General features: G+C 48.0%; 1 protein-coding gene across 7 annotated transcripts in view; it reads right to left on the bottom strand.

Annotated features, from left to right (window-relative positions):
- Nucleotides 1-5,354: 5,354 nt before the first annotated feature.
- Nucleotides 5,355-27,484, bottom strand: part of ZCCHC7 (zinc finger CCHC-type containing 7) — a 279,525-nt gene continuing 257,395 nt past the window's right edge. For 4 of the 7 annotated variants that reach the window (XR_012516638.1, XR_012516639.1, XR_012516637.1 and 1 more), the window contains 3 exons: nt 25,459-26,789; nt 20,313-20,409; nt 18,053-19,379 (listed from right to left, as the gene is read on the bottom strand). The gene's annotated coding sequence lies outside the window, so the exon portion shown is untranslated. Of the gene's footprint in view, nt 11,206-18,052; nt 19,380-20,312; nt 20,410-25,458; nt 26,790-27,484 lie in introns of those variants that run through there. The other 3 variants (XR_012516641.1, XR_012516640.1, XR_012516642.1) reach the window with 3 other exon arrangements.

The following is a 27,484-nucleotide window of genomic DNA, read 5'->3' as shown; positions in this document are numbered from 1 at the left end:
GTGGCGGATGCCTGTAATCCCAGCTACTTGGAAGGCTGAGGAATTGCTTGAACCCAGGAGGTAGAGGTTGCAGTGAGCCGAGATTGCACCACTGCACTCCGGCCTGTGGAACAGAGTAGGACTCCATCTCAAATAAAGTAAACTAAACTAAACTAAAAATAGCACTTGGCCAGGCGTGGTGGCTGATTCCTGTAATCCCAGCACTCTGGGAGGCTAAGGCAGGAGGACTGCTCGAAGCCAGGAGTTTGAGACCAGCATGGGCAATATAGGGAGACCCCCCCCATACACACTATCTCTACAGAAAAATTTAAAAATTAGTTGGCTGTGGTCACATATGCCTGTAGTCCCAGAAGGCTGAGGCAGGAGAATCACTTCAGCCTAGGAGTTCAAGGTCACAGTAAGCTATGACTGCACCACTGCACTCCAGCCTAGGCAACAGAGTGAGACTCTGTCTCAATAATAATAATGATAGTTCCACAAACACTTCTTTTCTTGCTGTCATTCTGAGTCCTTGCACACTAAATATCAATCCCCTGCTGTAGCCGTGGCCTTGCCTCTCCATCACTCATGTCTCCCAGGCTGCGCTCTATGCTGATGATTCTGGAGTGAGCAGCTCTAGCCCCCCTCACCCAGCTTGACAGCCATAAGCCGCCTTCCTCCCTGCTTCCTCCACCTGAGTATCCCCAGGCATCCGGAACTCAACCTGCCAAACCCAGTTTATCCACCTTCTCCCGAATACCCCACCGACACATGCGCCCCTCCTGCATATCCATCAAAAGGACGGCCACTCCAAGCCAGCACCTAGAAGTTACCCCTCATTCGTGCACTTCACCCCTCCCACTCGCATAGGCTTGCACGGTGGTTGAGCGCTTGCGTCTGGAGCCAGGGTGCTGGGTGTGAATCCAAGCTCTGCCTCTTGGTAATGGTGTGACTTAAGCAAATGACTTCATCATTCTTGCCTCCAGCTTCCTGTCTGTAGACTGCGGAGAACAACGTATGTACCCCACAGATGTTGAAACATGGAAATGTTAGTGAGTGACCATGTCCAGTGCTTAGGACAGTGTCTGGAACTTACTGAGAGCTCCTGAAATGCCAGCTACTTCTTATGATGACTGGTTTTACCCAGTGAAGCCCAGGTCAGGCCTCCTCTGCTTGGCAGATCCCTCTTCCCGTGCCCTCAGCTGGCTCCGTTCCTACCATCCGGTAGCACTTACTGAGCTTCAGCTGTGTGCACTGCTTTAGGGGAGGGGACCCATTAGCCTTTTGTGTCCCCTCCTGCCCCTGGTGGACAGGTTTCTCCAGTGCCCAATGCCTTGTTTGTCCTTGAGTGTGGGAGGAGCTAGGCTCGGGATTAACAGAGGACACTCACTGATTAACAGAGGACACTCACTGATTAACAAAGGACACTCACTGGTTAACAGAGGCCAAAGGGCCCGGCCTGGGGACAGAAAAACATTTCCTTGTGTCAATGTTTGATCCGTTTCAGAAATGTTCCCTGAAGTGGCCCGAGTACAGATAATGGCCTGAGGGTAAGATACTTATTAATGTGTTACTTAAGAGAGGGAGGTAGCAGGGTGGAGCTGTGGCCGGGATCCAGGTGGCCCAGGGACTTGCTGGGAGATCCCCAGTGGGAGATGTCACCTCTCTGTGCTTATCATACCAGTTCCCTCATCCGGGCTGCATGGGGCAGAATGGATTCAGATCAAATCAGTGGAGAAGAGGTCTCTCTGCTGTCCTCTGGGCCTCGCAGGCCTGGGAGCAAGTAACTGAACAGCCCTGGAACAGAAATGAGGCCAGCAGAGCTGAGGGGCAGGCCTGGGCCCCTCCGCTTGTCCTAAGCTGGCTTCAGCTTCTGCATCTCTGACCAATGGCCATCCCGGGGCACCAGGATTGGTTTCCTTAGGTGGATTTGTATGTGTGAAGTACCCACTATGTGTGTTGTGCTGCTGTAAGCACTATGTATACATAACACATCCGCTCAACAAGCCAGGAGGCAGGTGCGATGATTATCCCCATGTTACAAATGAGGAAACTGAGGCACACAGAAGTTTAATAACTTCTTATTAGTGGTAGGTAGAGTGGTGCTTAAACCCACTGGCTCCAGAGCCTGGGCCTGTCACTTCTGTCCCCAGTAGCCTCAGTGCCTGGCGAATGTCTACCATGGCCCTGAGCCCATGCAAACACTGACTTGTTTGACAATCACAATAACCTTCAAAGGTAAGTGACCTCAAAGGTCAGCCATACCCATTGTGTGGCTGAAGAAACTGAGCTTAGGAAGATGACATGACCTCACACCAAGGTCAAACAGCTCATAAGTGGTGGAGCCAGGACTCAGAAGCAGGTTGCTCTGACTGCAAACCCAGGGGTGGCCGCGACCTCACATGGCCTCACGCACTTCCTCCAGCCAGGCAGCAGGTGACCCAGGCCTGGGTGGCTCATAAATTTGGGCGTTTCATATAGGGAATTGCACCAAGTATTAAAGAGGTCATTTCTGGGTTGAGACTGCCCCTGTCCAGGCTCCTGAGAGTACACACATCAGACCAGGCTCAGAGACCAGTCCATGTGACTGGAGGCCCCTGCCTGGAACAGTGTGGCCAACATGGAAAAGACCTAGCGTGGATGGTCACAATGCCCAGGATCTGGGAATGGGAGTTGCCCCTGACCACAGCCCCCAACCCATTCTGACAGCTCGTTCACACGGACACAGACACCCTAACTCACTCAAAAGGGACTCTCCCCGGGATGAGCTTCACCCCCACCCCCAAATCCTAAGACATACCTGCCAGTCTCCCAGCCTCTGGGGCAGTGGATGTCATCCTTGGCCAAGTCACCCTCCAAACAAGCTCAGGGCTGGAAGGCGTTATCATCTCTTATGGTTCTGGTGCTGACTGGGATCAGCCATTAGTTCTCCTTCAGGCTCTTTCGTGCAGTGATAGCTGTAGTCAGACAGCAGCTGGAGTCACCAAAGGCTTCCTCCTATGTCTGGTCATTGACGCTGGCTGGCAGCTGGGCCCTTGGCTGTGCTGTTGGCCTGAGCATGTACTCACGTACACAGCTTGGAACCCGAGTTCAACCCTGGGCCAACCTAACAGACAGAAAGTGGGGGCTTTCGGTCCCTTAAGGCCTGAGCCTGTGGAAACAGGACTTTGAGCATGTACAGAAAGCAGGGCTCCCATGAGGCCCTGGACAAGAGACTACCCCTCTCCCCTGGGGCCCTGATTCCTCATTCATAAAGTGTGAGGAAGATGTACTAGAGCAGGGACTAGCAAACTTTTTCTTCAAAGGGCCAGAGAATCAATATTTTAACATTGTGGCCCATATCATCTTTGTCGTGACTCCTTAATGCCACCATTCTGGCCCCAGAGCAGCCATAGACAATACATAAACAAAGGCTGCAGCCGGCTTCCAATACAACTTCATTTATGGCCATTGAAATCAGAATTCCTGATGTCTTTTATTTATCACAAAATATTATTCTTTAGGATTTTTTTTTTTTTTTTTTCTGAGAAGGACCTATTCTTAGCATGGGATTCATAGAAAAACAGGTGGCCAGATTTGACCTGTGGATGTCACTTGTCCCTAAGCCTCTGGACTTGGGCAGAGCTTCTCACTTGAACTTGAACAGGAATTACCTGGAGATCTTGTTAAATGCAGATTCTGATTCTGTGCGTTCGGCAGAGGTCAGAGAACCTGCATTTCCTTTGAGCTCTCAGAAACTGCTGCTGCTGCTGGTCCATGGACCGCACTTTGAGAAATAGCCAGCTCAGCCCATCTCTCAGGTTCAAAGTGTGGCTCTGCACTGAAAGAACGCTCAGTCAGAAGCCTGGACACACTCAGGGGCCCGGCATTTTCTTTTTCAAAAAATTTTTTGAGACAGGGGTCTCACTCTGTCACCCAGGCTGGAGTGCTGTGCTGAAATCTCAGCTCACTGCAACCTCCACTTCCCAGTCTCAAGCGATCTTCCAACCTCAGCCTCCCAGATAGCTTGGGACTACCGGTGTGCACCACCACACCTGGCTAATTTTTGTATTCTTTGTAGAGGTGGGGTTTCACCATGTTGGCCAGGCTGGTCTCGAACTCCTGACGTCAAGCAATCCCAGGCTGGCATTTTGTGTGTAATCTTCACCTCTGTCCCATGTTTTTCCTGCTTTATTTATTTCTTCGTTTTTTTGTGCGTCTCCCACCAGGCCAGCCTCCCCAGCTAGAACATAAGCTCATTGAAACTAGGGCCTTGTTGCTGGGTTGTCCCACAGTCTGGCACCACGCAGGTGCTCAGCCAAGATTCGTTAAATAAACGAATAAGCAATGCCGTAGGTGCCTGGTTGGCCTCCCTTTTCGCCCATCCCCACGGGGACTTCGTCATTCTATCACCACCTAGTGGGCACTTTTGTGTACTGCGAGGTGGGGGAGAAAAATGTCCACGTTTGAGTCTAATCCAGGCAGAAGGGAGAGAGATGTGGGCAGAGATGTCCCTTCTGGTGCCCCTGTATCTGTGTTCTTGTCTGCTGGCACAGAGCTCCTCGGAGAGCGTTCCTGGAGGATGCAGCATTTGAGCTGAGCGATGAAGACAATACGCTTTGGGATCGTAGGAATTCGAGAGGGAGAAAAGGCATTCCTGCCAGAACAAACAGCATGAGCAAAGGCTGGAGGCTGGAGCACGTGGGCATCACCAAAGTGAGAAGCAGCAGCAGCTGAGATTCGCAGTGGAAGAGGAGGCCAGATCAGGGCGTAAAGAGGCGGAGAGCGGCCCCAAGGGAAGGGCGCTTGTGCTGAGTGAGTGATCCGTGCCAGACACTTGACACATGAGTTCATTTAATCCCCACAAAGGCCAGTGAAGTTGATTTTAGGACCCCCAATTTACAGACAAAGAAACTGAGACTTAGATCAGTGGAGGGACTTGCCCATGGTCACATGGCTGGTAAGGACCAGAACTGGGTTTGAATCGAGATCGTCTGACCGACTCTCTCCTCTCTAAGGGGGCCCTGCCTCTGGTCTGTGCTTGGTGAGAGGTGAGGCAGGGCGCATGCTGGAAGCCCATTATACAGATACGGAGACCGAAGCCCAGACAGGGAGAAAATTTTCCGAGGATGCACAGCAAGCAAGGCCCTGTGTGGCTGTCATCCCGGCCCTGTCTGGGCTTCCATCTGATGGCTGGAAGCTGATGTTCCCATACACAGGATATGAGCAACTGGCCACAGAGAGTAGCAGAGAGCCCAGGTAGGACCCCTTGGCCAGCCCAGGACCCTGGGAAATGTGCTGAGCCTTCGGTTCACAATGAGGTGTGGCCTTGGGGGCAGGGTGAGGATGCAGAGCTGCAGGCTGCGGGGGTGGGGGTGGGGGGTGGGGGTGGGGCAGGCCTCCCTGAGGAAGGGAGGGAGGTGTAGCTGGACTTGCCCCTTATGCTGTTCAGAGGCTGGCCTCCCCAGGGCAGTGGGGGTGAGGAAGAAGGCCACCCAGTTCTCCCAGCTCAGCAGCAGAGCTTGTCGCCCCCAGACTCAGCCTACTGCAGTCTTGCACCCCACACAGAAAGACACCTGCCCCTTTCTCAGCTTCTCAGTCTGCTCTTCTGGGGAGCAGAGGGTCCCAGCCTGGGAGATTCAGAGGGGTGAGGGAGCCACCTCCACTCAGACAGTATTGGGCTTCAAAATATATGATGTTCACCCCCATAACAAGCCTTCAAGTGGGCACTGTTAGGATTCCCACTTTCAAGTCAAGAGGACTGAGGCTCAGAGAGCCTCAAGTCCTTCGGCCTGAAGGACTCAACCAAGGTCACCAAGTTTGAGCTAGACTCAAATCCAGGTAACTGCTGTGGCTTGAACGTCCTCTCCAAAACTCACGTTGAAATTAAATTGCAGCTGGGCATGATGGCTCACACCTATAATCCCAGAACTTTGGGAGGCTAAGGAAGGTGGATTACCTAAGGTCAGAAGTTCAAGACCAGCCTGGCCAACATGGCTAAACCCCACCTCTACTAAAAATAAAAAATTAGCTGGGTATGGTGACCCACACCTGTAGTTCCAGCTACTCAGGATGCTGAGGCAGGAGAACTGCTTGAACCCGGAGCAGAGGTTGCAGTGAGCTGAGATTGTGCCACTGCACTATAGCCTGGGTGAAAGAGTGAAACTCCATCTTAAAAAAAAAAAAAATTAATTGCTATTGTGACAGTGTTGAGAAATGTGACCTTTAGAGGTGATTGGGTCATCAGCGCTCTGCACTCATGAAGAGATTAATGCAGTTATTGTGGGAGCGAGTTACTTACAGCAAGAGTGAGCTCCTGATCAAAGGGTAAGTTTGGCCCCACTCTCTCTCTGTCTTGTGTGCATGCCGGCCATGTGATGCCTGCTGCCATGGGATGACTGTCTCCAGATGCTGACACTAATTTTTGGACTCCCCAGCCTCCAGAAACATGTGCCAAATAAAGTTCTTTTCTTTATAAGTTACTCAGTCTGCAGTATTCTGTGATAACAGCAGAAAATAGATTAACCCAGTAACACTGAAGCATGTGACCAGAACTCTGATGGCTGCCTTGTCCTGACCTGCCAGCCAACTCGTGGCTCCTTCGGCCTCATCTGCTTATTCATCCATAGTGTCAAGGCATCATGGCTGCAGGCCTCCGGTTTTGTGCTAGTGTGGCCCCCACATGCATACCCCTTTTCTTCCTCTGATCCTCACCTTTTACCTTCCCAGCTTCAAGCCTGGGAGCAATATAGGGAAAGGACAGGGTAGCGTCCAAGCCTTTTCATGGTTCCAGTGCCCAGCCTGGGTACCCACAGGGTGAACACTCCATAGACATAGTCTGTGTAAGTGAGTAAATTTCTGTAAGTGGGGATACCATTCCCAGTTTTTAAGTGGAAAAGCTGAGGGTTAACAGGGGACAGTGGCCTGCCTCGGTCACCAGCAGGTTCAAGGCAGAGCAGCGGCCTGTTGAGGTTTCTTGCCATCCAGCCTCAGATTCTCTCCATGGGGCGATGCAGCCTAACAAAGCTCCCTCAGCAGCTGCCACTATCCGAAGTCCTGCCCATGAATCAGAAAGCCGGCACCTTGGGCCACTTTTCTGCCAGGCATTGGCCGACCACACAGATACCCAGCTGGCCCCTCTGACATGCAAACACCTGGAATATGCTTTGGTTGGAGACCGCCAGGAGAAGATTACCGTAGTCAGATTTCTAGGACTCCCTGGGAGGGAGTGCATTCTTTCTGTTGGGGATTTTTTACCAGAGCAGTTTCCTTAATCCTTCTCAGGGCATAGCTGGAGTTTAGTAATGAGCTGTAACAGCCAGAATGGTTGATTCTCTGAGCCAGGACCCAGCTGTTACTTTTGAACAAGCCGGGCTCCTCTTTTCCAGATGTCCTGGCTCAGCTATCTCAGGGTGAAGTAGGGAGCAGGAATCCAGAACCAGAGTCGTGTTACCACTCACAGGGGCACAGCCCATGCCCACATTGTACAGATGGAACAACGGAGGCCCAGAGAGGCTGTGAGGTGGAGGTGGAGTCAAGAGCCAAGGTGGGCAGAACAACTTTGTGTGCAGACTCAACTGTGGGTGGAGCCAAGGGGAGGGGCTACCTCCCAGGACCAGGAACAGGGCCCCAAGGTGTCATGGGACCTCAGGGCAGGACTGGCCCCACTGGGAAGCTTCCCTGCAGAAGACAAGCTCTGCATTGCATTCTGTTTTATAGGGGCACAGTCAAGGAGGATCTGTCTAAGCTGAGAAACAGCAGGAGTGAACCCTGGAAACTGAGTCTTGGTTCGGATCCCCAGAAGCATTAATCCTCTGCTGAGGATTAATGAGCAAGCAATTTATGAAGGAAGTGCTCCCAGAATAAACAGGAAAGGAGTGGGAAGCAGGAGACGGGAGGGAAGGAAGACAAACAGCGCCATGTCTGGCCAAGTCCAGCACGGCATTGCTCCACTCTGATCGTGAGGGCCACTCTGGAATGTAAGTTACATTTCAGGGTTATCGAAACCCCAGGCAAGGAAGCTGGGCTTCCCTACTCCCCACACCCCATGAGTTAGCACCATCCAAGGAGATCTGGGCTGAGTGCAGCTTCCTGGAGGAGGAGGCACAGGCCTTGCTGTGTGACCACACAGCAGGGCATGCAGATTCTTCTGAGGGAAGGGGTTTGAGCAGAACCTGAGGGAGGAGCTCAGGCACACTGCTTAAAGGGCAAGGTTGCCCTGGACGAGGACCATGGTCCCATCCCTGATTTAGGACAGGCCAAGGAGGAGAAGGGGATGGAGGCGTGGCATAGCTCCCTGTGGGCCCAGCTGAAGCTCATGCTACCATTTCAGCAAAAGTCCCACAAACCACCTCAGGAAATCCCTCTGTCATCTGCCGCTGTCTGGGGCCCAAAGCTTGAACTGTGACGAGTTTTGCGAAAGGCAGAACTGCCTCCTTCTGCCAAAGCCGCTCAGCCATGAGTTACTAGCCTGGAACAGGCCCCACAGAGTTGGGCCAGCTCAGGCCCCATGTGGCTGCACCTGCAGGAACTCAGGCCCGGGCAAGGTGGACATCGGGCCTGGGCCCCAGGGCAGAGCCACGGCCAACAAGGGGCAGCCCGGGGAACAACTCCCCGCTCTTTAGGGGCTCTACTTCCCTTCCCTCCGCTCCTTCCTGAAGGCCCCGCCCAGACCTCGGGGCCTCCAGCCTCGCCTCCTCCAACCTGATCTCCTGGGGTTGCTCAAGGGTCTCCTCTAAAAAGCAAATCTGGTCCTGTCCCTCCATGGCTCCTCATTGCCCTGAGGAGAAAGACCAAAGCCCCTGCGTGCTCCCAAGCCCTCTCCTAATGATGAAGAGGCTTCCCCTATAGGGACGGAGAGCTGCTCACTGCAGGCAGAAGCCAGGCATCCCGCAGCCCCTGTGAGCCTGCAGGGCACCCCGGGCAGCTGCCCAGCTGGAGGAGCGGCCCCAGACCTGCTCCTAGGCCTGCCTCTCCCTGTAATTCATTTATGAAAATCGTCTAAATCAGGAACCAACCCTCCACCGGAGGGAGCAGCACCCTGGAGGTGGAAGAGGAGCTTTTCTTAGTCATTATATTTGGTTTTATTTCAGGAAAACAACAAAATGAAACACTTAGGGTCTTATTTTCACAATCGCTTGTGGAATGAGGAGGCTTCCAGATGGTATTTGGTGAGACTACTAGGAACCTTGTGGTCCTTAGAGGACATTCAGGAGTAGGGAGTCTAACCCAGCCCCGAATCCTCATGGCTCCAACTTTAAGCACACCTGGAAGCCAACCTCTTCCCCCAGCCCAGCTCCGCTGCCTGCACCTGGTCCAAGCTGAGGCCCCGATGCCCCAGCCTCCTGGCCCCCTTCTGTGTCTGCCCTGGGCCTGCTTCAGTCTCTTCTTCTGGGCAACCAGAGCCAAGCCGCTGCTCCCCTAAGGAAGTGCCCCAAAGGCTCCTGTCTCCTGAGGGTAAGGCCAGGATCCTAATCACGACCCATGGAAGCCAACTCACTGCCTCTGACCTCCCTCTCTCTGTCTCCGGCTTTCCTGTGGTCTCGCGTGGGGTCCCCTCTGCCCAGCACTCAGGCCTCCGGCACCTGCTGTTCCCCTGCCTGGAACATTCCCTGCTCCCTCCATGTCTACAGGGTCTGAGCCTCATGTCCTGCTTATCCCACTCAAAAGGTGGCCCTTCACTGGCTTCCCTGATGGCATCACTTCCTGCCCACCCTCCCTCCGCCTCATCCAGCGCCTTGACAATCACCACCAACCTGATATATCTTTATTTCTCTGTTTATCGTCTAGCTTTCCTCTCTGCCCATCAGGATATAAGCTTTGAGAGCAGGGGCTTTGTTTCATTCGCTGCCATAGCTCCAGTACCAAGAATAATGCCTGGCACCTCCTAGTAGATGCTCAATAAAAATGTATTGAATGAATGAATGATTGAATCATGTCTGTCATTTGACAGAGGAAAGCCTGGGCAACATAGTGGGACTCCATCTCTACCGAAACTAAATAATTAGCCACGTGTGGTGGTGCACACCTGTAATCTCAGCTGCTCCAGAGACTGGGACAGAAGGATTGTTTGGTGCCAGGAGGCAGAGGCCACAGTGAGCTGCAGTCATAACGCTGCACTCTAGCCTAGCAACAGAAGGAGACCCATCCTCAAAAAAAAAAAAAGAAAGAAAGAAAAGAAAATACAGAGGGGTGGGCAGATTTCTCCCAAGATGCTCTAAGGATGTCCTTTCTGGGTGCAGGAGTCGGTCTGAGGTTACCGCCTCGTGGAAGTCTTCTGTCTAGTTTTTAAATGGAAGTTCTGGTTGCAGACAGCAAGTCTCATCACTGAATAGAACCGGTTTTCATTTGGTACAAACACTACCTCCTCCAGGAAGCCATCCCAGAACCCTTCCCAGCCCCTAGTGAAAGTGCGTCCCTCCTACTAGCCTGCCACTTTCTCTCTTGTGGTCAATTCTGGGTATCAAAGCTGGGCCAGTGAGCATCCCCAGTGGGAGCCTGAGTCATACCTGGAGAGGCCCTTTCTGTTCACAGTTTACAGGGCCCCGTGCTGGCCTCAGCCACGTCCGTCTTTTCATTTAAGTCTCACAACAACCCTCCGAGATAGTCATTACCATCCCCATTTTACAGATAAGGAAACTGTGGTCAGAGGCCACGGAGGTGACTCAGAGCTCCACATCTGGTGTCACAGTGGAGTGGAGCCTGGCTCCTTGGCCCTAAGTTCAGCCCCATCACAACTGCTGCATTCAGTCAGTGCTCAACACGTGTTTGGAGGATGAACGGAAGGGCAAACCTGAGTTCTCGGGGTTCTGGAGCCAGTGTGAAGACGGTGTAACCACAGCACGGGCAGGCAGGCCACGTGGCAATGGCTAGGCTCATGCTCTGCTGAGCCTCGTAGGTCACGACTCCCCTGCTGCTCTGTGTGGAGAAAGGAAAAGCAGTCAGCTCTGCCTTCCCCTGTAGGAACGTGAGACCCAGGGGGTCCGGCCTGCAGGATGTGAAGAAGCCACACACTGGTGCCCATCACCTGGCCCTCAGCCCCTCCTTAGGGCAGAGTCAAGGCCCAGAAGGTTGAATGATGAGCTGGAAGCTGGCGACAGAGCCTGCAGCAGTGCCGCTACCTCTTATCAGTCCTATTTTTGTTCTCTGACTCTTCCTGCATCATACCAGAATGGTGCTCTGTCTCTCTCCCTCTCTCTCCAGGACCTGGACTTCAGTTTCTTGTCTGTAATATGGGGGTAACTGGACCTATAGAAAAGGATCCAAGGATAAATGAGATCACACAAGTGCTTAGCACAGGGCTTGGGAGAAAGTAAATTCTTGGTTTTTTTTTTAAAGATGGAGTCTTGCCCTGTTGCCCAGGCTGGAGTACAGTGGCACGATCTCAGCTCACTGCAACCTCCCTCTCCTGGGTTCAAGCAATTCTCCTGCCTCAGCCTCCCAAGTAGCTGGGACTACAGGTGCATGCTACCATGCCCGGCTAATTTTTCTATTTTTAGTAGAGAAGGGGTTTCATCAGGTTAGCTAGGATGGTCTCCATTTCCTGACCTCATGATCCACCCGCCTCGGCCTCCCAAAGTGCTGGGATTACAGGCATGAGCCACCGTGCCTGGCTGAAAGTAAATTCTTAATAAGCAGAACATGTAATTATTAGCTGGCACATATATTATGTTGCTTCCTTCTTCCCTACTCTTACAAATGGATCTCAAGGCCTGGAGCTCCAAACTTGCTAGTTAGACCTCCTATTTGTTTAGGGTAAAAACCAAAACAAAACCATAGTGCCCAATGGTGGAGATGATGTGGCAGAAATGGCACAGTATCAGCCAGGCACGGTGGCTTGTGCCTGTAATCCCAGCACTTTGCCAGACTAAGGTAGGTGGATCACCTGAGGTCAGGAGTTTGAGATCAGCCTGGGCAACATGGCAAAACCCCATCTCTTCTAAAAATACAAAAATTAGCCAGGTGTGGTAGCTCATGCCTATAGTCCCAGCTACGTGGGAGGCTGAGGTGGGAGGATTGCTTGAGCCCAGGAGGCTGAGGCTGCAGTAGGCTGTGATCATGCTACTGCACTCCAGCATAAGCAACAGAGATCCTGTCTCAAAATATAAATAAAATAAAAGTTAAGTACAGCGAATAGCATTTTATGAGCATTTTAAATATTCAAGGTATTTCATCAAATGTTAAATACTAATAAATTCTCATTTTGTCTCAGCTCTCCTGACTTTTAAAATGCATGCCAAAAATAGGTCATTTCAAAGCTGTCCAGGTAAGTGAGCCGTTAACTGGATTTACAAGACTGCCAAGTAAGGCATTTCCTCAAACTGGCAAACTAATATAAATGCCTCCCCCTGTCTTTGGTCAGGTGTAGTCTTTTTTTCTTTTCAGACCTGTTGAGCAGGAGTTCCGTAGAGGATCGTTTTGAATTCAGCAGATTTTGAAGGATGCCAGATCAGGAGTGGATCTCCTGGGATAAGAGGCAATGGTCCCACACATTTATATGTCACCAGAGCCAACTCTTTAGGAAGCAGCGATTTGACGGAACACATCAACAGCTTGTGAAAATAAGTAATTCACATTCAACCTGTTACCCAGAAAAAACTGGGGTTCATTTACCTGGTGAACCTCCAGTGGCTCTCCACGAGAACACAGGTTTGGATCAGTAGAAGTTTTATGACTCATCACAGGTAAGGAGAGCCCTGGGAGGATTCTCCAAAGCAGTGTCTCCCTGAATGAAAGTGACCGGAGGGTTTTCTGTAGTGATGAAGGGGCGAGGGGTCCTGCCGGGACAGACACAGGGAAGTCACCGTGCTAGCCCTTCATGGTGATGAAGCTGGAGCTCCTCCTGAGGTGGAAACTTCAGCATGGTCATGAGGAACGTGTACTCAGGTTCATCTAGAACAGGGGTGTCCAATCTTTTGGCTTCCCTGGGCCACACTGGAAGAAGAATTGTCTTAGGCCGCACATAAAATGCACTAATACTAATGATAGCTAATGAGCTAAAAAAAAATCTCATCGTGTTTAAGGTTTATGATTTGTGTTGGGCTGCATCCTGGGCCGCTGGTTGGACAGGCTTGATCTAGTAGTTGCCTGGATCTGTCAGGAGCTGGTGCCAGCAACTACATGACCACATTCAACACAGGGTTTGGGGGAAAAAGCTGCAGAGCAGGAGGCTGTCAAACAGACTGATTGCTCCAGTTGACTAAATGCCTACAGTCCCTGGAGACCCTCCCTGTCTGCTTACAAACCTGTTGGAATTTTATTTGGAGCTTTAAAGGAAATGAGACTGTGGGACCTGAGTCACATAACAGGCAGCTGCAATCTCTGTTTCTCTGATTATAGATAAACTTTTTCCTTACCTACATTCTTTTGTAAAATGTTGTAAAAGACTAAATGGCACTGGAGAAAAGACCCCTTTTTCTTAATTACTGACCCTCCTTATAAGTTAATTTCCTTCTCTCCTCTCTTGTACCTGACTCAGACCAGATAGCACAAAAGGCTCTATGACAATCAATTTACTCAAGATGGATTGTTGACTATACCTTTCCTGGAAAGGAACAAGCTGCAACCAATCAGATTGCTGTAATTCATAAACCAGTCTCGTATGGAAAAGGCTGCTAAACTTTAGTAATCCTGCTAAACTTCTTGGTTTCTACCTATACAAGTAAAACCTTAACTCGTTCATTTCAAAGCACTGATTCCATTCCTCTGGAGTCTGTGTTTCCTGAACTGTCACCCTTAAATTTTGCACTTGCATTAACTTTTTTTTTTTTTTTTTTTTGAGATGGAGTCTTATCCTATTGCCCAGGCTGGAATGCAGTGGTGCAATCTCAGAGGCTCACTGCAACCTCCACCTCCCAGGTTCAAGCAATTCTCCTGCCTCAGCCTTCCAAATAGCTGGACTTAAAGGTGCGTGCCACCATGCCCAGCTAATTTCTATATTTTTAGTAGAAACAGGGTTTCACTATGCTGGCTGGGCTGGTCTCGAACTCCTGACCTCAGGTGATCCACCCGCCTTGGCTTCCGAAAGTGTTAAGATTACAGGCGTAAGCCACTGCACCTGGCCGCATTAACTCCCTAGAACAGGATGCTTATCCTTTAGATTATCAGGTTGCTCAGCATTTATATACTTTGACAAATTATTTCCTTTTGGATTTATCCCAGTGAAATAATATTTTTTATAAAGCAAACCAAAAATGTAAGTGTTAGCATGCAGAAAACGATTCCCCAAAATATGGTGCTTGGGCATGCTGAGTGCTTTTGAAAACTGAAAGGCCTCAGAAATAAGCCTCAGCATCAAAGTCTCTCTAACATTGTCTTGTTCTCTCCCTCTCACCCCTCAAGGGCTTGAGGGGACTCTGGAATTTCCTTATCTGACCTAGAAAGCATCTTGCCAAAAGAAACACATTTGCCTTTTATCCCCCCTGTTGCCCCATTATCTACTGCAGAAAAGAAGCCAGAAGAAGGCAATCACACCTGAATGGGCTTTTCCACAAGATAATGCCTGCCTCTCAGGCTCATTCCATTTACAAGTTAATTTCTGTCTCCCTAGTCCATTCGTTCTCTTTAATAATCTTTTTTTTTAATATAATTTTTTTTTTTTTTTTTTTTTTTTTTTTTGAGACAGAGTTTTGCTGTCACCTAGGCTGGAGTGCAGTGGTGTGATCTAATCTCACTGCAACCTCTGCCTCCCGGGTTAAGCAATTCTCTGCCTCAGCCTCCCAAGTAGCTGGGATTACAGGTGTATGCCACCATGCCCAGCTAATTTTTGTATTTTTAGTAGAGACGGGGTTCACCATGTTGGCCAGGCTGGTCTTGAACTTCTGACCTTGTGATCTGCCTGCCTCAGCCTTTGTAGAGTGCTGGGATTATAGGCATGAGCCACAGTGCCTGGTCAATACAATAATCATTTACTGCTCCTTAAAAGAATGGCTTACACTCCCCATCTCTTTGCTCCCCTGGGAAAAAGGGTGCATAAACTACTATACCAAATTGGGGATTTGGGGTAATCTCACTGTAATTCTTTCCCATGAATGTTAATAAATGTGCATGCTTTTTCTCCTACTAATCTGCCTTTTGTCAATTGATTTTCAGTGAACCTTCAGAGGGTAAAGGGGAAGTTTTCCCTTCTCCCATATGCAGGCATGTAAAGATGTTCATTGCAGTGCTGTTTATAGCAAAGAAAATGGCAAACACACTCAATCAAACAGTAGGGAGATGGTTAAGAAAAAATGCAAAATTGCAGTTAGACTTTGGTCTCTACCCACAGGGAGGTTGGTAGAGACCAGTCTAACTGCGATTTTTTTCATCCTTTTTGATTCTCATAGCAGCCTGTGATGTAAACAAACAGGGTCCACGTTTTCTCTCCCCATTATTGATGGGGTAGGGGTCAGGATGGAGACTAAGTTGTGAGAAATTCTGGGCAGAGCTTCCAACAGAGAATCCGATTCTGAACTGGGAGAGCTCCCAGGTGTCCTAAAGCGAAACCCAGAGCTGACTCACAGCAGTGCACGTCTCATGCGGATCCAGCAGCAAGTCCTCGCTCCGGGGTGAAGATGAAACCACCTTTGTGAAAATTAAGACAGTGGCCAGGCGCGGTGGCTCACACCTGTAATCCCAGCACTTTGGGAGCCCAAGGCTGGCAGATCACCTGAGGTCAGGAGTTCAAGACCAGCCTGGCCAACATGGTGAAACCCCATCTCTACTAAAAATACAAAAATATTAGCTGGGCGTGGTGGCAGGCACTTGTAATCCCAGCTACTGGGAGGTAGCAGAATCACTTGAACCTGGGAGGCGGAAGTTGCAGTGAGCCAAGATTGCACCGGTGCATTCCAGCCTGGGCAACAAGAGCAAAACTCCATCTCAAAAAAGAAAAAAAAAAAATGACAGTGAAAAAGATCTGACCTAACCAACTCCATCTTGCCTTTAACCTCTAAGCTGTCCTGTTCATTCCTGGGCATAGGCGGAACTTGGTTTATAGTTTAACTTTGATACAAAGATGTTAACCGCCTTTTCCCTAAACAAATTCCTTCTTGCCTGGGGACCAGACTGCCTTTGTAAGACTAGTGAGCTAGCCACAAAATTAGAAATTATGGTTTACGAGTCACACAGCTAGCTACAAGATACTGAACCTTCCCATTGGCTCCTAGGGATAACATCAAGATTGTGAAACCTAAGACTGGCACTTGAGGAATTTCTCAGACTCTGTACTGCTGGTGTACTCCAATGTACCAGCTGGTCCCACCCTGTAATCTGGCTCAACCAGTCCTGTGATCTCACCCAGGAACAGAAGATGGCAAGAATCCACTTCAGTCCGGGTGCGGTGGCTCATGCCTGTAATCCCAGCACTTTGGGAAGCCAAGGTGGGCGGATCATTTGAGGTTAGGAGTTTGAGACCAGCCTGGCCAACATGGTGAAACCCCATCTCTACTAAAAATACAAAAATTAACCGGGTGTGGTAGTACACATCTGTAATCCCAGCTACTTGGGAGGCTGAGGCAGGAGAATTGCTTGAACCTGGGAGGCAGAGGCTGCAGTGAGCCGAGATGGCACCACCACACTCCACCCTGGGTGACAGGGAGATTTTTTCTCCAAAAAAAAGAGAATCCACTTCCACCTCATATGATTTCATCTTCAACCTGACCAATCCACACTCCCCACTCCCTGGCCTCATACCTGCCGAATTATCCTTAAAAGACCCATTTTTGAATTCTCAAGGGGCTGATTTAAATAATAATAAAGTTTCAGTCTCCTGTTTAGCCAGCTGTACATGTATTAAACTCTTACTATTGCAATTCCCTGTCTTGATGAATCAGTTTTATCTGGACAATAGGCTAGGAGAACTTGTTGAGCTGTTAATAAGACAGTGTAAGACCAACCTTCATTCTGGCCTTACCTCCCCATCTCATCCAGAAGAGGTGACCTCCTAGGCTGCCACTTCCTCTCTTGATCTGACTGGGATTCCCCCCACTTTGGGAGCTTTGAAAGAACCCCCAGTCCCAGACCCCACCTTGCTCTGAGCTGGGCTTCCAGGAAGCCCTCTGTGCACACCTGTCCCATGAGGTCATGTGAAAAACCCAGGGAGATTCCAACACCTGCTGCAGGTGCTTGTTGTTCCTTTTTTTTTTTTTAAAGCTGTGATGTAAAATTTCTCTACCATGCAAAACTTGTCCATAATAATAAAACAAATATTTTCATCTCTATTGCCCTGCTTAGGAAATATAATCTTACAGGGACACTGGAAGACGCTTGGGTGCCCCTTCCTGATCCTGCTCCCCACCTCTGTCGCCAGTGGTAACCCAAATCTGAATTGCGTGTTTATCCATCAATGATAAGTGGTATTGCTTTGCATGGTTTTAAACTTTCAGTAGTGGCTTCTGTCTTTTATTCATTCACAAATTCACAAACATATACTTATTAAGAACCTACTATATGTGAGGCACCATCCTAAGCCCTGGGAATATCGGTAAACAACAGAGAGGATCACTGCTCTCATGCACATTCTGGTGGCGTGAGCCAAACCATAAACACAAGGTATGAAATTAAGATACATTATGAAATATGTTAAAATGTGAGATGTACAGAGGGAAAAAACAAGGGAAGCTGGAGAGCCAGGGATGGAATACTGCAATTTTAAGTAGGATTGCAATTCTTTTCTCTTGAGACAGGGTCTTGCTCTGTCCCCCAGGCCAGAGTGCAGTGGTACAATCATAGCTCGCTGCAGCCTCAAATTCCCCAGGCTCAAGCAGCCCTCCCATGTCAGCCTCCTGAGTGGCCAGGACTACAGGCACATGCCACCATGCCTAGTTAATTTTTTTTTTTTTGAGACGGAGTTTCGCCCTTGTTACCCAGGCTGGAGTGCAATGGTGCGATCTCGGCTCACCGCAACCTCCGCCTCCTGGGTTCAGGCAATTCTCCTGCCTCAGCCTCCTGAGTAGCTGGGATTACAGGCACGTACCACCATGGCCAGCTAATTTTTTGTATTTTTAGTAGAGACGGGGTTTCACCATGTTGACCAGGATGGTCTCCATCTCTTGACCTCGTGATCCACCTGCCTCGGCCTCCCAAAGTGCTGGGATTACAGGCTTGAGCCACTGCACCCAGCCCCCCCTTTTTTTTTTTTTTTTTTTTTTTTTTTTTTTTTTTTTTTGAGACGGAGTTTCACTCTTGTTACCCAGGCTGGAGTGCAATGGCACGATCTCGGCTCACCGCAACCTCCGCCTCCTGGGCTCAGGCAATTCTCCTGCCTCAGCCTCCTGAGTAGCTGGGATTACAGGCACGTGCCACCATGCCCAGCTAATTTTTTTTTTTTTTTTTTTTTTTGTATCTTTAGTAGAGACGGGGTTTCACCATGTTGACCAGGATGGTCTCGATCTCTCGACCTCGTGATCCACCCGCCTCAGCCTCCCAAAGTGCTGGGATTACAGGCTTGAGCCACCGCGCCCGGCCCCAGCCCCCCTTTTTTTTTTTTTAAGCAGAGAAAAGGTCTTTAGATATTACCCAGGCTGGTCTCGAACTCCTGAGCTCAAGTGATCCTCTTGCCTCAGCCTCCCAAAGGGCTGGGCTTACAGGTGTGAGCCAAATTGCCTCCTTGTATGTCTTGTGTATTTACTCAATATTATATATGTTTTGTATAACTATGCCATCTTTATTCATTCAACTGTCAAAAAGGATTTATTATATCTTTTCTCTTTTATTTGTCATTATAAACAACGTTGCCATAGCATTCTTATAAATGTCTTTGCCGGGCACGGTGGCTCAAGCCTGTAATCCCAGCACTTTGGGAGGCCGAGGCAAGTGGATCACGAGGTCAAGAGATCGAGACCATCCTGGTCAACATGGTGAAACCCCGTCTCTACTAAAAATACAAAAAATTAGCTGGGCATGGTGGCATGTGCCTGTAATCCCAGCTACTCAGGAGGCTGAGACAGGAGAATTGCCTGAAACCAGGAGGTGGAGGTTGTGGTGAGCCGAGATCGCGCCATTGCACTCCAGCCTGGGTAACAAGAGCGAAACTCCTCAAAAAAAAAAATGTCTTTTTTTTTTTTTTAGGTCAGGATCTTGCTCTGTTACCCAGGCTAGAATACAGTAGCACGATCATAGTTCACTGTAACTTCAAACTCTTGGGCTCAAGTGATCCTCCTGCCTCAGCCTCCTGAGTGCTAAGACTACAGGCACATGCCTCCACGCCTGGCTAATTTTTAAATTTTTTATAGAAACAGTGTCTTGCTATGTTGCCCAGGCTGGTCTCAAACTTCTTACCTCAAGTGATCCTTCTTCCTTGACCTCCCAAAGCACTGGGATCACAGGCATCACTATCTTTTTGTGCACACATGGGAGAGATGTTCTAGGGCATGTACCCTAACATAGAATTGTTGAGTCCAGAGTATCTTCAACCTAGCTTAGCTAGATGGTACCGATGGCTTCTGCAAAAAAAAAAAAAAAAATTAAAAATTAAAAAATTGTCCAGGCATGGTGGCACACACCTGTAGTCCTAGCTACTTGGGGGGCTGAAGTGGGAGAATCACCTGAGCCTAGGAGTTGGAGGCTGCAGTGAGCTATGGTCAAACCACTGCACTCCAGCCTGGGTGACAAAGTGAGACTCTGTCCTAAAAAAAAGAAAGAAAGAAATTTAAAAAAATATTTTGTTTTCAAAAAAACTAGAATTGAAGAACACAAGTATCTGGCACAAAGAAAAGATCCTACAAGTTTGCAGAGAAAAAGCAGATTTCATACAAAGGATCATGGATCCGAATGGCACTGGATTCTTTAACAGCATCAATGGACGCCAGAAAACAATGGAGGAATATGTTCAAAATTCTGAAGGAAAGAGTTTGTAGTTAAATTAGTAATGAAAATTAGTAAACCAAGCCAATGGTAAAAGCAAGACAATTGGGCTGGGTGCAGTGGCTTGTGCCTGTAATTCCAGCACTCTGGGAGGCCAATGCTGTGGACCACCTGAGGTCAGGAGTTTGAGACCAGATTGGCCAACATGGCAAAACCCCATCTCTACTGAAAGTACAAAAATTAGCTGGGCATGGTGGTGCGTGCCTGTAGTCTCAGCTACTCAGGAGGCTGAGGCAAAAGAATCACTTGAACTTGGGAGGTGGAAGCTTCAGTGAGTGAAGATTGTGCCATTGCACTTCTGCGAGACAGAGTGAGACTCTGCCTCAAAAAAAAAAAAAAAAAAAAGAAAAGAAAAGAAAAGAAAAAAAAGCAAGACAATTACAATTATTAACTCTAGAAATCTTGAAAATAGATTTACAGTCAGAATGAAGTAAACACCAAATATTGATCTGATCAGAATTACAAATAACTATATTGGGGGGCTGTGAGGGTGGGAAAACATGTATTCATACCTGTTTTGTTCCAGGGTGGGCGAGGGGTATTGTGAGTGGTTGATGAGAGCCAAATTCTCCCCTTCCATAATGACAAATCAGTATATAATGTATAAACCTGAAAAATCAAGAAGTAGCAATATAAGTATGGTATTTAGAGAAAATATAGTAGATACTTAAAGGACTGAAATAGTCTTTCTGAGGCTGTGTGTGGTGGCTCATGCCTGTAATCCCAACCCTTTGGGAGGCCAAGGCAGGAGGACTGCTTGAGCCTAGGAAACACAGGGAGACCTCCGGCTACAATAAATGATAAAAGGTAGCTGAGCATGGTGGCGCATGCCTGTGGTTCCCGCTACTCAGCAGGCTGAGAAGGGAAAATCGCTTGTACCCCCAAGGTCGAGGCTGCAGGGAGCTGTGATCATGCCACTGCACTCCAGCCTGGGAGACAGAGTGAGACCCTGTCTCAAAACAGAAAAAGAAAAAATTGTATCTCTAGGACTGAAAAAGCGGAGCAGGGCCATGACTTGGGAAGGGGCTTCAGGGAATTGCTGGCCTTCATAACAAATCTTGTAGAATTTTTTCACCTTTGAAATCATGTGCATGTATAACTTGATACAAATTAAAGTTAATTAGTAGCTTTGTACCTATGTCTTTTAGATCTCTTCATTTGTTTCCTTAGGATCCATTCCAGAGGCGGGACTGCTGGGTCAATAGGCATAAGTGTTTCCAAGACCTTATCATCCACAGAAGTAAACAGGGTGCCCATCTTTCCCTTTCCAGAGGTTTAATAGCTTTTACTTGCTAGTCTTTGCAAACACCATTATGATTTTCACATCTCTGCCAATCTCATGGTAAAACATGGTATTACATGGTAGTTTTAATTTGTGCTTGACTACTAAATAGTTTTACATCATTAACATATTTAACCATTTTTAGTTCTTTTATTAATTTCCTGTTATGTTCTTTATCCATTTTGTTTACCTTGTTTACTCTTGATTTGTGAGGTCTCTTTATTTATTTATTTATTTATTTATTTATTTTTTGAGACGGAGTTTCGCTCTTGTTACCCAGGCTGGAGTGCAATGGCGCGATCTCGGCTCACCGCAACCTCCGCCTCCTGGGTTCAGGCAATTCTCCTGCCTCAGCCTCCTGAGTAGCTGGGATTACAGGCACGCGCCACCATGCCCAGCTAATTTTTTGTATTTTTAGTAGAGACGGGGTTTCACCATGTTGACCAGGATGGTCTCGATCTCTCGACCTCGTGATCCACCTGCCTCGGCCTCCCAAAGTGCTGGGATTACAGGCTTGAGCCACCGCGCCCGGCCTGAGGTCTCTTTAAATAGCAAGCCTACTCATTCTCTATCACACACTGCAAAGATTTTCCCCACAGTGGACCCTTCTCCTTTCAACGTTCTTTTTTGATATAAGGGATTTTTTTGTTTTTATGTAGTTAAGTCTTTCATTTATGTTTTTGGCTTTTGGGGTTATGCCCGGAAAGCCTTGGCTTATCCATGGGCCTTTTACAAGTGTAGCCTCTCATTTACCATTCCTATCGAGTATTTCATCAATTGCAAGTTTTTCACATTTTTAATCTCTGAAGCTGGGATGGTGCTCAGGTAGCAGTCATTGCCTGCTGCACATCAGGGTGTGCAGAAAACATCAGTGACTTGTCAACAGAAGTCCTGGAGACGACAGCGCAGTATTCTGTAAGAAATGCTGCAACAGGCCGGGCCCAGTGGCTCACGCCTGTAATCCCAGCACTTTGGGAGGCCAAGGCAGTCAGGAGTTCAAGACCAGCCTGGCCAACGTGGTGAAATCCCATCTCTACTAAAAATACAAAATTAGCTGGGCATGGTGGCGGGCACCAGTGATCCCAGCTACTCTGGAGGGTGAGGCAGGAGAATTGCTTGAACTGGGGAGGTGGAGGTTGCAGTGAATCGAGATTGCACCATTGCACTCCAGCCTGGGTGACAAGAGCAAAAATCTGTCTCAAAAAAAAAAAAAGAAAAAAAAAGAAAAGAAATGCTGCAATATCACCTGTTTCTTCTTCCTGCTGGGCACAGAAGGAGATAACATTTCTCAGCCTCCCTTGCAGTTAGGAGTGGCTGTGTGACCAGGTTCTAGTCACTGGACTGTGGGTGGAGGTGATGTAAGTGCCTTCCCTGGTTGGTCCATAAAACCTCCCACACAATCTACTACTGTCTTTCTTCCTGTCTGCTGTCAGAGGAGCTGGCAGTGGCTCTAGAGGATGGCAGAAGCAGCTGAGGGCCCTGAATGGCCACATGGGAGGCAGCTGGCTAACCAGGAATTCTCATTGCTCTTTGTGTAAATAAGTAATATACTTCCATTGTGTTCAGCCACTGAGGTTTGGAGTTATGTTCCTTAGAGCAGCTAGCATTGCTGATACCTAACTGATACCTTTGTCTTCATTCTGACTTTAATCCAAATTCCTCTAGACTGGGTTTAGCGTTTTATCATTAGCATGATGTTGACTCTTGATTTTAGATAGATAGACTTTATCCTGTGCTCTTGTAACATCAAGTCTTAGTATTGGAGTTATGCAAACTGTATACAATTAATTGGAAATTTTTTAACTTTTTTCTAAGCTCTGGGAGAGGTTGCATAGCATAGGAATTAACTGTTGGCCAGGTGCGGTGGCTCACGCCTACAATCCCAGCACTTTGGGAGGCCAAGGCGGGTGGATCACGAGGTCAAGAGATTGAGACCATCCTGGTCAACATGGTGAAACCCCATCTCTACTAAAAATACAAAAATTAGCTGGGCATGGTGGCACACGCCTGTAGTCCTAGCTACCTGGGAGGCTGAGGCAGGAGAATTGCTTGAACCTAGGAGGTGGAGGTTGCGGTGAGCTGAGATCGCACCATTATACTCCATCCTAGGTAACAAGTGCGAAACTCTGTCTCGAAAAAAAAAAAAAAAAGACAGAAATTAACTGTTGGGTGAAACTGACAAAATTCATCCTAAGAACTGTCTGGGTCTTTTTGTAAGGGCTTTAATAAGCTTTATTTTCTTTTTTTGAGACAGAGTCTTGCTCTGTTGCCCAAGCTGGAATGCAGTGGCACAATCTCAGCTCACTGCAGCGTTCACCCCATGGGTTCAAGCAATTCTCATGCCTCAGCCTCCTGAGTAGCTGGCACTACAGGTGACTGCCACCATGCCTGGCTAATTTTTTTTTTGGCATTTTTAGTAGAGATGGGGTTTCACCATGTTGGCCAGGCTGCTCTTGAACTCCTGACCTCAAGTGATCAGTCCACCTTGGTCTTCCACAGTGCTGGGATTACAGGCATAAGCCACTGTGCCTGGCCTACTTTCTTTTTTTTTTTCTTTCTTTTTTTTTTTTTTTTTTTTTTTTTTTTTGAGACGGAGTTTCACTCTTGTTGCCCAGGCTGGAGTGCAATGGCGTGATCTCGGCTCACCGCAACCTCCGCCTCCTGGGTTCAGGCAATTCTCCTGCCTCAGCCTCCTGAGTAGCTGGGATTACAGGCACGTGCCACTATGTCCAGCTATATTTTTTTGTATTTTAGTAGAGACGGGGTTTCACCATGTTGACCAGGATGGTCTCGATCTCTTGACCTCATGATCCACCCGCCTCGGCCTCCCAAAGTGCTGGGATTACAGGCTTGAGCCACCGCGCCCGGCCTTTTTCTTTTTCAAACTAACTTTTGTTATAGACTAAATTGTGTTCCCCCACAATTCATAGGTTGAAGGCCTAAACTCCAATATGACTGTGTATGGAAACAGGGTCCTTAAGGAGGTAATTAAGGTAAAATGAGGTCATAAGGGTTGGGCCTTCATGCAATATGACTGGTGTGCTTATAAGAAGAAAGACACCAGGGATGTATGTGCACGGGGCAAAGGCCTTGGGAGGACACAGCAAGAAGGTGGCTGTTGGCAAGCCAAGGAGAGAGGCCTCAGGAGAACCAAGCCTGCCAGCACCTTGAACTTGGGTTTCCAGCCTCCAGAACTATGAGAAAATAAACTTCTGTTGTTTAAGCCACCCAGTCCAGTCTGTGGTTTTTTTAATGGTAGCCCTGGCAGGCAATTACAATTTTTGTTTTATCTGTTTTTCATTAAAAAAAGAAAATAGAAAAAGAAAGCCATCCATAACTCTACTACCCAGGAATAACCATTGGTGAAATTGTGGTAAATATCCTTGTAAATACACACTGACATTTACATATTTACTCACATAAGTGGGGGCCACTCTCTATATATACCAATTTGTAACCTGCTTTTTTAAAAATTTAATTTAGTTAATTATTTTTGTTGTTGTTTAGAACTAAGGTCTTACTCTGTCTCCCAGGCCAGCTTGCAGTAGTGTGATCATGGCTCACTGCAGCATTGGACTTCTGGGCTCAAGTGATCATCTTGCCTCAGTCTCCAGAATAGCTGGGACTACAGACACGTGCCATTATACTGGCTAATTTTTAAATTTTTTGTAGATATCAATTCTTGCTATGTTGCCCGGGCTGGTCTCGAACTCCTGGCCTCAAGCGATCCTCCCACCTTGGCCTCTCAAAGTGCAGGGATTACAGGTGTACACTACCATGACTGGCTATGCAATCTGCTTTTTATACTTAATATCATACATATTTCCCATGTGGCCACGCACAGTAGATCACGCCTGTAATCCCAGCACTTTGGGAGGCCAAGGTGGGTGGATTACCTGAGGTCAGGAGTTTGAGACCAGCCTAGTCAACATGGTGAAACCCCATCTCTCCTAAAAATACAAAAAATTAGCTGGGCGTGGTGGTGGGCTCCTGTAATTCCAGCTACTTAGGAGGCTGAGGCAGGAGAATCACTTGAATCGGGAGGCAGAGGTTGTACTGAACCGAGATCATGCCACTGCACTCCAGCCTGGGCAACAGAGCGAGGCTCTGTCTCAAAAACAACAACAATTCCTATGATAGTATACATATTTTATATATATATATCTACTTCAGATTCCAAAAGTAACAAACACTCATTTTTAAAAGTTCTAATATAGACCAGGCATGGTGGCTCATGTCTGTAATCCTAGCACTTTGGGAGACTGAGGCAGGTGGATCACTTGAGGTCAGGAGTTTGAAGTCCAGCCTGGCCAACAGGGTGAAACCTCATCTCTACTGAAAAAACACAAAAATTAGCCAGGCGTGGTAGTGCATACCTGTAATCCACTCAACAGGCTCAACAGGCTGAGGCAGGAGAACTGCCTGAACCCAGGAGGCAGAGGTTCCAGTGAGCCAAGGTCACGCCATTGAACTGCAGCCTGGGAGACAGAGCAAGACTGTGCCTCAAAAAAAAAAAAAAAAAGTTCAAATATTATAGTAATACAGACAGTGAAAGTCTTCCAATTTCTTCCATGATCTTTTTATGTTTTCAACTCCTTTTTGAATTGGTCTGAATATTTATTTTCATAGAAAATTATCTATTTTATACAATTTTCAAATCTATTTATCTAGAGTTACAGTCTTTAAAAAAAATCTCCACCATATTTTCTTTCTTTTTTTTTTTTGCTAGTTACCCCTCACCTGGATAATTTTTTTTTTTTTTTTTTTTGAGACTGAGTCTCACCCCCTCACCCACTGCAACCTCTGCCTCCCGAGTTCAAGCGATTCTCCTGCCTCAGCCTCCCAAGTAGCTGGGTCTACAGGCGCACGCCACCATGCCTGGCTAACTTTCTGTATTTTTAGTGGAGATGGGGTTTCACTGTGTTAGCCAGGATGGTCTCGATCACCTGACCTCATGATCCACCCACCTCGGCCTCCCAAAGTGCTGGGATTACAGGCATGAGCCACCACACCTGGCAAATCTCCACCATATTTGAGATCTATCACTTTTCTTTGCATCCAGAGAGAACCACCCAAGGAGTTTGATATACATTTTCTGGCACCTTCTTCCCCAGCATCGACCCATCCTTCCAGGTTCTGCTAAAAGGCAGCCTCCTCCAAGGCACCTTCCAGGTCCTTGGACAGAACCACTCTCCCCCATCCCTGTTCCTACATACTCCTCCCTGCAGCACCTGTACCTTTCCTCCCTACACTAAAACACCACGAGAGGCAGCTGGAGGTGGTAGAAAGAACAGGGACTGAGCTGGGCTTGAGTCTGAGCCTTGCCACTTTTCTTTTGGACCTATTAACATCCGTGAGCACTGATACTCTCATCTGTAAAATGGGATGACGATTGTACCTACCTCCCAGGGTTGAGATGAGAATTAAATGAGGTACTGCAAGAAAGGTCCCTTGTACTTACTATTATATTTGATGTGAGTGTGCAGTTCCTGGTCCACTGCTTCCTAAGGCAAAGCCCAGAGCCAGGTTTTCAGTAGCCCCAAGACACACTGACTAGAAATCCACAGGTGCCCTGAGAGGCCATGCCCAGTACCTGGCCAGTGGGCAAGACCTTCCCACACTTGGATTTTGTTCTCTGAGACCCAGGAACCTCTGGGCAACGGCTGGTTTCCTATCCTCTCATCTGATGCCTGGTGTGGCTTCCGGCCTGCGGGATGGAAGCCAGAGTGGTAGTTAATGAAGTAACACTTCTGCTCAAAAAATTAAAAGTGGAATCATAATCCAACATTTCCACTGTGGCTATATATGTACTTAAAAGAATTGAAAGCAGGATCTTAAAGTGGTATTTTTGTTCATAGCATTATTCACAATAGCTATAAGATGGAAATAACCCAAGTGTCCACTGACAGATGAATGGATAAACAAAATGTGGTGTGGACAGACAGTGGAATAAGAGGAAGCTTCAAAAGGGAAGGCAATTCTGACATGTGCTATAATGTGGATGAACCTGGTAGACATCACACTAAGTGAAATAAACCAGTCACCACATAAGTGGTGTGATTCCACTGACGTAAGGTACCTAGAGTAGTAAAATTCGTAGAGACAGAAAGGAGAATGGTAGTTACCAGGTTGGGGGTTAGAGGGAGATGGAAAATTATTATTTAATGGGCACAGAGTTTCAGTTAAAGTGTAACAGTTCTAGAGATGGATGATGGTGGTGGTAATACAGCAATGTAAATTACTTAATGCTACTAAACTGTCCACTTAAAAATGGTTAAGATGGGCCAGTTCGGTGGCTTACACCTGTAATATCAGCACTTTTGAAGGCCAAGGCAGGCAGATCACCTGAGGTCAGGAAATTGAGACCAGCCTGGTCAACATGGTGAAACCCTGTCACTACCA

This window comes from Saimiri boliviensis, chromosome 2 (genome assembly GCF_048565385.1).
Source record: "Saimiri boliviensis isolate mSaiBol1 chromosome 2, mSaiBol1.pri, whole genome shotgun sequence".
Lineage (NCBI taxonomy): Eukaryota > Metazoa > Chordata > Mammalia > Primates > Cebidae > Saimiri > Saimiri boliviensis.
This window is presented reverse-complemented; position numbering and strand designations above follow the sequence as displayed.